This window comes from Anomaloglossus baeobatrachus, chromosome 3, assembly GCF_048569485.1.
Source record: "Anomaloglossus baeobatrachus isolate aAnoBae1 chromosome 3, aAnoBae1.hap1, whole genome shotgun sequence".
Taxonomy (NCBI): Eukaryota; Metazoa; Chordata; class Amphibia; order Anura; family Aromobatidae; genus Anomaloglossus; species Anomaloglossus baeobatrachus.
Genome location: NC_134355.1, coordinates 210,288,452 through 210,302,278, shown reverse-complemented (window position 1 = coordinate 210,302,278; position 13,827 = coordinate 210,288,452). Strand labels below are relative to the sequence as shown.

At 43.4% G+C, this 13,827-nt stretch overlaps 1 protein-coding gene across 1 annotated transcript in view; it reads right to left on the bottom strand.

Moving 5' to 3' along the window:
* The window catches only part of MOCS3 (molybdenum cofactor synthesis 3), a 186,064-nt gene that overhangs the window by 33,451 nt on the left and 138,786 nt on the right, over window positions 1-13,827 (bottom strand). The window lies entirely within an intron of this gene.

Below are 13,827 nucleotides of genomic sequence, written 5' to 3'. Positions count from 1 at the left end.
TTAGTCCACCTGACACCTGTCTGCCCTGGTAAGGTGGCAGCTAACCAATCCATCAGAATGAATAATTGGAAAAGTGGGTGCCCAAAGAAATTAAAGGAAAAAGCGTCCCCACCTCTGCCCTACCTGGGTGTGGTGACTAGGATCCTACAGGTCAGACATGTAAGGCATATCATATCGATATACCATAAATATCTGAGATGGGAATGCAGAAAAAAATGCAGTATATGGTTTTCACTCTCCGAAATACACTGTACGTAACTCAATATACAGTGATTCATCATCTATCATGGGAGTTACGTTCTAGAGACCCCCGCGATAAGTGAAAATCCGCAAAATAGCAGAGTTATAGTTACCTTATTAATTTACCTGTATTTTTTAGTTTGTGAAACGCACTTTTTCCCCCAAAAATTTTGGAAAAAAATGAGGGGTGCATCTTATTATCTCAATCTAGCATACTGGGGGTGGAGAATGATGACAGGAGGAAGGGACAATACTGCGGACTGTGCACTGCGTGCCGAGCAGTGAGGCAGGGGCCATCCTGAAACTGTTGGTGGTGCCAGCTTCAAATAATGGAGCTCAAAGTCAGCGCTTGCGCACTCAAGATCTCATCTGCACATGCACCGCCTCAGGCCCATTGATCTCCTAGCAGAAGACTTAAGAAAAATGGCACCCGGAGGTGGCGCTTGCACAGAGAAAATCTCAGTTCGTCATTGAGCTGATAGCTCAATCTACGCACATGCTGACTCCGGGCGCCATTTCATTGAAGCTTGCACCGCTGACAGTTTGTGGATGTTCCTGCCAGTGCCCGCAGCGAGCATCTGGGACACCCACCGCAGCATCGCCCTGCTCCACCACCGCTGCTGCTCCACTACCGCTGCCGTACCCCTCCCCCCCAGTACCCACAATACAGTGAAGCCATAATAAGTGAACCGCAATATAGCGGGGGACGACTGTAATGAAATCTTGTACGATACTGCTTCAATATATAAAATAACCAGTTCACATTAAGGGCCCTACAAGACACAGTTTAGCAAATTTTAAAACTGATTAAACACTCATAACTTTTCTATTCTTTGCTTGGCTATTCACTTCAATAAGAGCTGGACTACAGCACCTAAATGTTGTCGCTGAATATTAAAAAAAGAGCTGTGATGTACCAGCTCTATACAATGTTAAACAGCTGCCGCCGCAAATATCTTGTTAGTGGGGGTGTTGGATGTCCTCTTATGTTTGAGACCTATCTAAAAAACAGGTAATTAATATCTATGTTGTGTTTGACCCCTCTAAAAATAACAGAGAAATATGCTTCTTTATCAAATAGTGAATTTATCTTTATATTTATTTATTGTTTTTAGGTGGTGGAGCAGGGAGTTCATTAATGCCATTTTTTATATAGTTAGAAAAGACTACTGATGACATATATAAACTGTGTGTAGAATTATTAGGCAAATGAGTATTTTGATCACATGATACTTTTTATACATGTTGTCCTACTCCAAGCTGTATAGGCTTGAAAGCCAACTACCAAGTAAGGAAATCAGGCGATGTGCATCTCTGTAATGAGGAGGGGTGTGGTGTAATGACATCAACACCCTATATAAGGTGTGCTTAGTTATTAGGCAACTTCCTTTCCTTTGGCAAAATGGGTCAGAAGAGAGATTTTACGGGCTCTGGAAAAGTCCAAAATTGTGAGATGTCTTGCAGAGGGATACAGCAGTCTTGAAATTGCCAAACTTTTGAAGTGTGATCACCAAACAATCAAGCGTTTCATGGCAAATAGCCAACAGGGTCGCAAGAAGCGTGTTGGGCAAAAAAGGCGCAAAATAACTGCCCATGAATTGAGGAAAATCAAGCGTGAAGTTGCCAAAATGCCATTTGCCACCAGTTTGGCCATATTTCGGAGCTGCAATGTTACTGGAGTATCAAAAAGCACAGTGTGCCATACTCAGGGACATGGTGAAGGTAAGGAAGGCTGAAAAACGACCACCTTTGAACAAGAAACATAAGATAAAATGTCAAGACTAGGCCAAGAAATATCTTAAGACTGATTTTTCAAAGTTTTATGGACTGATGAAATGAGAGTGACTCTTCATGGGACAGATGGATGGGCCAGAGGCTGGATCAGTAAAGGGCAGAGAGCTCCACTCAGACTCAGACGCCAGCAAGGTGGAGGTGGGGTACTGGTATGGGCTGGTATCATCAAAGATGAACTTGTGGGACCTTTTCAGGTTGAGAATGGAGAGAAGCTCAACTCCCAGACCTACTGCTAGTTTCTGGAAGACAACTTCTTCAAGCAGTGATACAAGAAGAAGTCAGTATCGTTCAAGAAAAACATGATTTTCATGCAGGATAATACTCCATCACATGCATCCAACTACTCCACAGAGTGGCAGGCCAGTAAAGGTCTAAAAGATGAAAAAATAATGACATGGCCCTCTTGTTCACCTGATCTGAACACCATAGAGAACCTGTAGTCCCTCATAAAATGTGAGATCTACAGGGAGGGAAAACAGTACACCTCTCGGAACAGTGTCTGGGAGGCTGTGCTGGCTGCTGCACGTAATGTTGATCGTAAACAGATCAAGCAACTGACAGAATCTATGGAAGGTAGGCTGCTGAGTGTCATCATAAAGAAAGGTGACTATATTGGTCAGTAATTTTTTGGGGTTTTGTGTTTGCATGTCAGAAATGTTTATTTCTAAATTTTGTGCAGTTATATTGGTTTACCTGGTGAAAACAAAGAAGTGAGATGGGATATATTTGGTTTTTATTAAGTTGCCTAATAATTCTGCACAGTATTAGTTACCTGCACAAACAGATATCCTCCTTAGATAGCCAAATCTACAAAAACCCGCTCCAACTTCCAAAAAATATTAAGCTGTGATATTTATGAGTCTTTTGGGTTGATTGAGAACATAGTTGTTGATCAACAATAAAAAAAATCCTCTAAAATACAACTTGCCTAATAATTCTGCACACGGTGTATATCCATACATATATCATATACACTATTTCACAAACATGAGTACACCCCTCACATTCTTGTAAATATTTTAATATATCTTTCCATGGGACAACACTGATGATATTAAACTTTAATACAATATAAAGTAGACAGTGTACAGATTGAATAACAGGGTAGATTTGGTGTGATCTCTAAATAACTAAGCACATAGCTACAGTCCTGGTCAAAAGTATTGGCACCCCTGCAATTCTGTCAGATAATACTCAGTTTCTTCTTGAAAATGATTGCAATCACAAATTCTTTGGTATTATTATCTTCATTTATTTTGCTTGCAATGAAAAAACACAAAAGAGAATGAAACAAAAATCAAATCATTGATCATTTCACACAAAACTCCAAAAATGGGCCAGACAGAAGTATTGGCACCCTTAGCCTAATACTTGGTTGCACAACCTTTAGCCAAAATAACTGCGAACAACTGCTTCCGGTAACCATCAATGAGTTTCTTACAATGCTCTGCTGGAATTTTAGACCATACTTCTTTGGCAAACTGCTCCAGGTCCCTGAGATTTCGAGGGTGCCTTCTCCAAACTGCCATTTTGAGATCTCTCCACAGGTGTTCTATGGGAGTCAGGTCTGGACTCATTGCTGGCCACTTTAGTAGTCTCCAGTGCTTTCTATCAAACCATTTTCTAGTGCTTTTTGAAGTGTGTTTTGGGGTCATTGTCCTGCTGGAAGACCCATGACCTCTGAGGAAGACCCAACTTTCCTCACACTGGGCCCTACATTATGCTGCAAAATTTGTTGGTAGTCTTCATACTTCATAATGCCATGCACACGGTCAAGCAGTCCAGTGCCAGAGGCAGCAAAGCAACCCCAAAACATCAGGGAACCTCCGTCATGTTTGACTGTAGGGACTGTGTTCTTTTCTTTGAATGCCTCTTTTTTTTCCTGTAAACTCTATGTTGATGTCTTTTCCCAAAAAGCTCCACTTTTGTCTCATCTGACCAGAGAATATTCTTCCAAAATGTTTTAGGCTTTCCCAGGTAAGTTTTGGCAAACTCCAGCCTGGCTTTTTTATGTCTCGGGGAAAGAAGTGGGGTCTTCCTGGGTATCCTACCATACAGTCCCTTTTCATTCAGATGCCGACGGATAGTACGGGTTGACAGTGTTGTACCCTCGGACTGCAGGGCAGCTTGAACTTGTTTGGATGTTAGTCGAGGTTCTTTATCCACCATCCGCACAATCTTGCGTTGAAATCTCTCATCAATTTTTCTTTTCCTTCCACATCTAGGGAGGTTAGCCACAGTGCCATGGACTTTAACCTTCTTGATGACACTGCGCACCATAGACACAGAAACTTTCAGGTCTTTGGAGATGGACTTGTAGCCTTGAGATTGCTCATGCTTCCTCACAATTTGGATTCTCAAGTCCTCAGACAGTTCTTTGGTCTTCTTTCTTTTCTCCATGCTCAATGTGGTACACACAAGACCACAGGACAGAGTCAACTTTAATCCATGTCAATTGGCTGCAAGTGTGATTTAGTTATTGCCAACACCTGTTAGGTGCCACAGGTAAGTTACAGGTGCTGTTAATTACACAAATTAGAGAAGCATCACATGATTTTTCAAACAGTGCCAATACTTTTGTCCACCCCTTTTTTTATGTTTGGTGTGGAATTATATCCAATTTGGCTTTATGACAATTTTTTTTTTTTTTCATTGAAGGCAAATTAAATGAAGCTAATAATACCAAAGAATTTGTGATTGCAATCATTTTCAAGAAGAAACTGAGTATTATCTGACAGAATTGCTGGGGTGCCAATACTTTTGGACAGCACTGTATTAATGTGAAAACCTCCAAGATGACATCACAGAGCTGGGGGATGTTAGACCTTTCGATCTTCCACCGTCTGAGGATGCTTCACAGACGCTCAATAGCGTTTTCATCTGAAGACATGCTTGGCCACTCCAGCACCCTAACCCTCAGTTTCAAGGCAGTGGTCATCTCGGTCTTGCAGGTATGTATGGCATTGTTGTTATATGGAATACTGCCCTGCGTCCCAGTTTCCTAAGGGGAGGGATCATGCTCTGCTTCATCATGTTACTGTACATATTGGCTTTCAATGAACTGTAGCTCCTAATAGACGGCAGCACTCATGCAGCCCCAAACCATGCCACTCTCACCACCATGCTTGATTGTAGGCAAGACACACTTGTCTTTGTACCCCTCACCTGGTTGCCGCCACACAATCTTGACACCATCTGAAGCAAATAAGATTATCTGGGTCTCATCAGACAACAGGACGATTCCAGTAATCCATGTCCTTAGTCTATTTGTTTTCAGCAAACTGTTTGCGGCAATTTGATACAGTGTGTGGCATATGGTCTGAGTACTTACAGGCTGACACCCCTCCCCATCCCTGTAAGCTCTGCAGCAATGCTGGCAGCACTCGTATGTCTATTCTCGAGCATGTGCCCTCAATTCCTATGGTCGACCATAGCAAGGCCAGTTTTGAGTGGAACTTGTCTTGTTAAACCAAAGTATGGTCTTGGCCACCATGCTGTCGCTCAGTATCAGGGTGTTGGCAATCTTCTTACAGCATAGGCCATTATATCTAGAACAACAATTCTTTTTTTCAGATCCTCAGAGAATTCTTCGCCATAAGGTGCCATGTTGAACTTCCTCTGACCATGAGAGAGTGTGTGAGCGATAACACCAAATTTAACACACTTGCTCCCCATTCACACCTGAGATCTTGTAACACTAATGAGTCACATGACACTGGGGAGGGAAAATAGCTAATGAGGCAGAATTTAAATATTTTTACTTAGGGATGTACTCACTTTTGTTGCCAGTGGTTTAGACATGGCTGTGTTGGGTTATTTAGAGGGAACACCAAATTTACACTATTATATAAGCTGTGCACTCACTACTTCACATTGTATCAAAGTGTCATATGTTTCAGTGTTGTCCCATGAAAATACATAATGAAATATTTACCAAATTGGAAGGCGTGTACTTACTTTTGTGATATATTGTATATTACATTGCTTTAAAAAAGTATTTAAACACTGTGAATTTTTCCCCTATTTCATGTTATACCCACAAAATTAAATGTATTTTTGGGGGATTGTATGCGATATACCAACATTACATAGCAAGCATTCGTGAAGTGTAAAAGAAATAATTTCTAATTATTTTAAAAATATAAATCTGAAAACTGTGATGTGCAGATGTATTATGCCCCATGTAGTTTGTTATTCCTAAATAAGATCCTGAGTGACAAATTACTTTCAGAAGTCACCTAATTAGTAAAATGAGTCCACCTGTGTGTAATTTCTTCTCAGTAAAACTACAGTTGTTCTGCGAAGACCTCGGAGGTTTGCTTGAGAACATTAGGTTTTAAACAGCATTGTAAAAATTAAGGAACACACTAAAAAGGTCAGGGATAAAGTTGTTGAGAAGAGTAAAGCAAGATTAGGTTATACAAAAAAATAGCCCAATTTTTGAACATTTCATGAAGCACTGTTAAATCCATCATTCAAAATGGAAGGAGTACGGCACAACTACAAACCTATCAAAACATGTGCTTCCACCTAAATGGACATCCTAAGCAAGGAGAGCAGTAATTAAAGCAGCCAAGAGGCCCATGGTCACTCTGGAGAAGAATCAGAGTGCAGAGATCCACAGCTCAAGTAACAGAATCAGTCCACAGGGTAACGATTAGTCGTATACGCTACAAATCTGACCTTTATGGAAGAGTGACAAGAAGAAAGGAATGTTTGAAAGCAAGCCATAAGAAGTCCAGTTTGCAGAAAGCCATATAGTGGACACAGCTAACATGTGAAAGGTGCTGTGGTCAGATGATACCAAAGTAGCACTTTTTAGGCTAAATGCAAAACGCTATGTGAGATGGAAAACCAAGGCTATGTGCACATGCTGCATCTTTGTGGTGACCACAAAGATACACGTTTTTGTCCCCCAAAAACGCATCCAAAAACAAATGCGTTTTGCTGTGTTTTTTTTGCTGCGTTTTTGCCTAATGCATTTTTTACGTCAAATCTATTGATAGAAAGAATAGATAGAAATATCATATAGAACCGATCGAAAGAAAGAACATATAGAATAAATAATAATAAAGAACATAAAGAATAGATAGAAAGAAATAACACAATAGTTTGATAAATAGAGCGATAGTTAGCTTGGCCAGCTGTTTTTTTAAATTATTTTTTGGTTAAAAAAAAATGACGTGGGGACCCCCACTTTTGATATCCAGCACAGGAACAGCAGCAGCTGCAGGCTGTAACCCTCAGCTGTCTGCTGTACCTTGGCTGGTTAAGAAAAATAGAGGGGATCCCATGCTTTTTTTTTTTAAATTATTTGATTTATTAAAAATAAATAAATAAATGACGTGGGGTCACCCCCATTTTTCTAAAACCAGCCAAGATATAGCAGACAACTGTGGGCTGATATTATTAGGGTGGGAAGGGCTATTGTTATTTGGCCCTTTCCAGTCTAACAATTAGATGCGCCAATTCTGGCACTGGACCCGGCTCTTCCCTTTGCCCTGGTGCAGTGGCAATTGGGGTAATAAGGAGTTAATGGCAGCCTATAGCTGCCATTAAGCCCTAGATTAGTAATGGGAGGCATATATGAGACTCCCCCATCACTAATCTGTAAGTGAAAGTAAATACACACAAACACCCAAAAAAATCTTTATTTGAAATAGACAAAAAACACCCTCTTACACTTTATTAACCCCCAAAACACCCCTCAAGGGCTGATGTAATCCACAAGGTCCCACAACACTTCCAGCACTGCTACATCTGAAGCTCACAGCGAGCACCACAGAACATGACTGCCTGCTGTGAGCTGCAGGCAGCAATTGAAGTGTGCTACGCGATCAGCAGTAACATCACTCAGATGATTTGTGGTTACAGGTGGAGGACTCCAGCTGTGGCTGTGACTAACCTGAGTGACGTTACCACTGATCGCGGCTCAGTCGCTGCCTGAACCTCACAGCGGGCAGTCATGTTCTATGGCGCTCGTTGTGATCTCCAGATGTAGCAGTGGTGGAAGCATCATGGGACCTTGTGTGGATTACGAGGGATCTGCAGTGGTGTTCTGGGGGTTAATAAAGGGGTGAAAGAGAGTTCCTTTTTGTCTTTTATTTCAAATAAAGGATTATTTCGATGTTTGTGTTTATTTACTTTCACTTACAGATTAGTGATGGCGATGTCTCATAGATACCTGCCATTACTAATCCAGGACTTAGTGGCTGCTGTGAATAGTACATAACCCCAGCACTCAAAATGAAAGCAAGAGAATTTTTATGTGATGCAAGTGGATTTATTGACACACTGCAAAAGTGAACCTTAACCAGAGCAACACCACCGACGTTTCGGTGTAGAGCCTTTCTCAAGTTAGTTGCATCAATGGTTAAAGCTGGAAAGTGCGGGTCACAAAGGACAACCGAAATGCATAAAAGGAGGTAAGGTTCTTTCACAATTGCAGAGAGTGCTCGTATGTAGAGGAGTGACAGTGCGACTATGGAGGATGGGTGGACGCCTGCAGTAACAACCTGTGGAGAACAGCAGAGACTTGGTGCTTTCATTTTGAGTGCTGGGGTTATATACTATTTATGGCTTTCTATCCCCTTAAGCACATAAATTAAGTGGTTGAGCCTGGAATTCCCATTGATTCATATTAGTGGCTGCTGTGGGCTGACATTAACACCCTTATTAACCTGATTGCCACCGCACCAGGGCAATCGGGAAGAACCGGGTAAAGTGCTGGGACTGTCGCATCTAATGAATGCGGCAATTCCGGGGGCTGCAGGCTGATATTTTTAGTTTGGGGGGCACCCAATAACTATGGGTATCCCCAGCCTGAGAATACCAGCCCCAAGCTGTCAGGATTTATCTGTGCTGGTATCATACTATGAGGGGATTGTACACAAATTTTTATTTATTTTACTGTACGATATATAGTAGACCCACCCACTGGCACCTGTGATTAGAAGCCTCAGACACACTGTCACTCAGCGTGGGGGCTCGTCTGACTGCAACCAGTCATAGACGCTGTCTAGGGGAGGAAGCAGTGAATATGTATGAGCCGGGAAGAAGAATGAGAGGCTGCGGGAGCAGTGTGACAGCCGCGGTGAATCGGTAAGTATGAAGTGCTTGCTCTTACCCCTTTGTGTGAGAGTCTGGAGCCCAAAGACCTTACATGGGGACCAGCATCTGGCCAGATACCAGGGATCAATCCCCTGCTGACTTGATCTGCTAGTCCTCCGAAACGCAGGGACATAACGCAAAAATAATTGATATGCCGCATCTTTGTGGTCAAAAAACTGCAACGTGCACACAGCAAAAATGAAATCTCAGACTTTGCTGGGGAAGGAAATACATGCAGTGTTTGGTACCAAAACTGCACAGGAAAAAGGCTGCAAACCCCCCCCCCCAAAAAAAACGCAGCATGCGCCCATAGCCTAACACTGCATATAAAGCTAAAAAAAACATCCCCACTGTCAAACATGGTGGTGCAAACATCCAGCTGTGAGGATGTTTTTATTCAGCAGGGACAGAGTTGAAGGGAAGATGGATAGAGCTAATTACAGGGAAATCCTGGAGGAAAATCTGTTTGAGGCACCAAAAGACTTGAGTCAAGTTTGAATCAACACTTAAGTTTGCCTTCCAGAAGAACAATGACCCTAAACATACTGAAAAAGCTACAATTAAATAGTTAAGATCAAAGCATATTCATATTTTTGAATGGTCTAGGCAAAGTCCAGACCTAACTCTGCTTGAGAATCTGTGGTAAAAATTGAAAACTGCTGTTCACAACAGTTCTCTATCCAATTTCATTGAGCTAGAGCTATGTTACAAAGAAGAATGGGCAAAAATGTATGATCTGTAAAGCTGGTAAAGATATATAATATCCCAAAAGATTTTCAGTAGTAATTGCATCAAAAGGTGGTCCTAGAAAGAATTGATTCGCTTAGTGGGGGGGGGGTCAAAACAAATGCAAGTCACAATTTTCAGATTTGTATTTTTTAAGTATTTAGAAAAGTGCGTATTGTTTCCTTTATACTTCACAAAAATGTGCTACTTTGGAGTTGGTACATCACATAAAATCCCACTAAAATATATTACATTTTGGGGGGTCAAAATGAAAGCAATGTGGATAAGATCACTGGGTATGAATACCTTTTCAAGACACTGTATATATATTTTTATAGTGTACTTTTCCACTGGAACGGAGGCTATACACAAATGCAGTTGAACATTGTTTTCCACCACATTTGATGAAACTAAAGCCTGTACTGTGTTTGGGCATCAGCAGGAATTTACATTGATCATGATAGTTTTGTAGACAAAATCTTCCTTATGCAGAACAAATGGCTTGTGATGTCAAGAATGTTATAAAACCTCATGTGATCCCCGTAAGGCTATAAAAGCTCATGTGATACTCTGGACGAGTTGTGAGTAATTAAAAGAGACTATAATGGAAAAAAAAGATTAGTAAGAGCCGAGAAAGTATTTTTCATGTCTATGCTGAGAAATTATCACTTCTTTTAGAAGTTACAGTTTTAGTAGGGTCTTCTCTAAAATACGACACACAAGGGAATTTTTAAAAGCCTTATGATTATTAAGATATACGCTCACCCTTAGGTACAAAAAACTACGATGGATATCTAAGAACTACTGGGCTTTGATAGAAAAGGCATGTATACATAGCATGATATTTGTGTATACTCTACTTAAAGGGGTGGTTCACCCGTATTTTTTATTGTCCAGATCGATATTATATTGAGAAACAATGTTTCTCTCAAATACCTTGTGTTGGCAATAGTGCCTGTGAGAGGCGCTATTGCAGACCGCTGTTCCCCGTCCAGTGACGTACCCGTCAAATGCTGCCACGTCACATCCGTGCAGCCGGCTAAATTCTTCCAGACTCTGAGCTGTGAGCGGTGCTTCACTGCTGTCACAGCCCATCTGGTCTACTCTCGCCTCACCCGCTACCTTTCGACTCACTCTCTTCTAGATCCTTTACAGTCTGGCTTCCGCCCTTTACACTCAACAGAAACTGCCCTTGTCAAAGTGACCAATGACCTATTGACAGCAAAACGTAACGGCGACCACTCTCTGCTTATTCTTCTTGACCTTTCTGCTGCTTTCGACACTGTTGACCACAGTCTCCTTCTCTCTATGCTCCATTCTATCGGCCTAAAGGACACTGTGCTCACCTGGTTCTCTTCCTATCTTTCTGGCCGTTCATTCAGTGTATCATTTGCTGGCTCCACATCTTCTCCTCTCCCTCTCACTGTTGGGGTCCCTCAAGGTTCAGTCCTTGGCCCTCTTCTTTTCTCCCTCTACACTGCCCCAATTGGACAGACCATCAGCAGTTTTGGCTTTCAGTACCATCTTTATGCTGATGACACACAGCTATACACCTCATCCCCTGAGCTCACCCCCGCTGTACTACAGAACACAAGTGACTGCCTGACTGCAGTTTGCAATGTCATGTCTGCTCTCTATCTGAAACTTCAAAAACTGAACTTCTTCTTTTTCCTCAGTCTTCCAACCTTCCTAAACCTGACATCTCCCTCTCTGTGTGTGGCACGATAAAGCGGGCTTTACACGCTGCGACATCGCTAATGCGGAGTCGTTGGGGTCACGGAATTTGTGACGCACATCCGGCCGCATTAGCGATGCCGTTGCGTGTGACACCGATAAGCGATTTTGCATCGTTGCAAAAACGTGCAAAATCGCTAATCGGCGACACGGGGGTCCATTCTCAAAAATCGTTACTGCAGCAGTAACGAAGTTGTTCCTCGTTCCTGCGGCAGCACACATCGCTGCGTGTGACGCCGCAGGAACGAGGAAGCTCCCCTTACCTGCCTCCCGGCCGCTATGCGGAAGGAAGGAGGCGGGCGGGATGTTACGTCCCGCTCATCTCCGCCCCTCCGCTGCTATTGGGCGGCGGTTCAGTGACGCTTCAGTGACGTCGCTGTGACGCCGCACGGACCGCCCCCTTAGAAAGGAGGCGGTTCGCCCGTCACAGCGACGTCGCCGGACAGGTAAGTATGTGTGACGGCTGTTGTGCGACACGGGCAGCGATTTGCCCGTGTCGCGCAACAGATGGGGGCGGGTACCCACACTAGCGATATCGGGACCGATATCGCAGTGTGTAAAGTAGCCTTAAGTCCTAGGCAGCAGGCCCGCTGTCTGGGTGTTATACTTGACATTGATCTCTCCTTCACCTCCCACATACAATCTCTTGCCCGCTCCTGCCGCTTGCACCTCAAGAACATCTCTAGAATCCGCCCCTTTCTCACTATGGAAACGACAAAAATCCTCATCGTGGACCTGATCCACTCTCGCCTTGACTACTGTAACTCTCTATTAATTGGTCTCCCCCTACCTAGACTCTCTCCTCTACAGTCCATCCTTAATGCAGCAGCCAGGGTCACCTATCTGGCTAACCGCTACTCGGATGCCTCTGCTCTCTGCCAGTCATTGCACTGACTGCCCATATATCACAGGATCCAATTCAAACTGCTTGTTCTCACCCACAAAGTTCTCCACAGTGCGGCACCCCCCTACATCTCCACCCTCCTCTCTGTCTATCACCCCACTCGTTCTCTATGCTCTGCAAGTGACTTTCGACTAACATCCACACTAATTCGAACCTCCCACTCCCAGATCCAAGACTTCTTCCGAGCTGCACCAACCCTCTGGAACGCTCTACCCCAAGACGTTAGGACAAATTACAACTTACTCAGTTTCAGACGCACCCTAAAGACGCATCTTTTTAGGGCGGCCTATGACACTCCCTAATCAGATTCGATTCACATAGTCCCTCTACAACTTCTCACAACATAACTCCACATCAAACTCCATGGCACCCAAAGGCATCTCAAGGCTCGGGCCCACTGGTCGAGGAAACCACCATCTAGCCCCCATTTCCATGAGATGGCTGGATTGTCATTGTAAATAAGCACTTGTACCTTGCCCCTCCCCCCATCTCATTGTAGATTGTAAGCTCTCACGAGCAGGGTTGTGTTTTGTTTTTTCTTCCCCTCTAAATATTGTATTTCTATAACTGTTACTTGTTTGTATATGATCCTCCTGAATTGTAAAGCGCTGCGGAATATGTTGGCGCTATAGAAATAAAGATTATTATTATTATCTGCTCCTCCCTCCCTCCCTCACACACAGCGCGTCTCTTGTTTGCAGCGTTCTGCGAGGAGGGAGGAGGGAGGGGGAGCAGGAGACGAGCTGTGTGTGAGGGAGGAGGGAGAGGGGAGCAGATGGGCTGTGACAGCAGTGAAGCACCGCTCAGAGTCTGGAAGAATTTAGCCGGCTGCACGGATGTGACGTGGCAGCATTTGACGGGTACGTCACTGGAGGGGGATCAGCGGTCTGCAATAGCGCCTCTCACAGGCACTATTGCCAACACTAGGTACTTGAGAGAAACATTGTTTCTCAATATAATATCGATCTAGAAAATAAAAAATATGGGTGAACCACCCCTTTAAGAGCTAATATAGAATCTGCCCTCTTGGAAAACTTTTCTTGGTTAGAAATGTAGATGGCCAATTTAAGGGGGTGTTACCCGCAGCGATATCGCTAGCGATATCGCTGGTAAAAGCACCTGCCCCCGTCGTTTGTGCATCACGGGCAAATCACTCATGGCGCACAATATCGTTAGGAGCTGTCACATTGACTTACCTGCCTAGCGACGTCACTGTTGCTGGCAAACCGCCTCCTTTCTAAGGGGGCAGTTTGTGCGGCGTCACAGCGGCGTCACCAAGCGACCGCCCAATAGAGGCAGAGAGGCAAAGATGAGTGGGA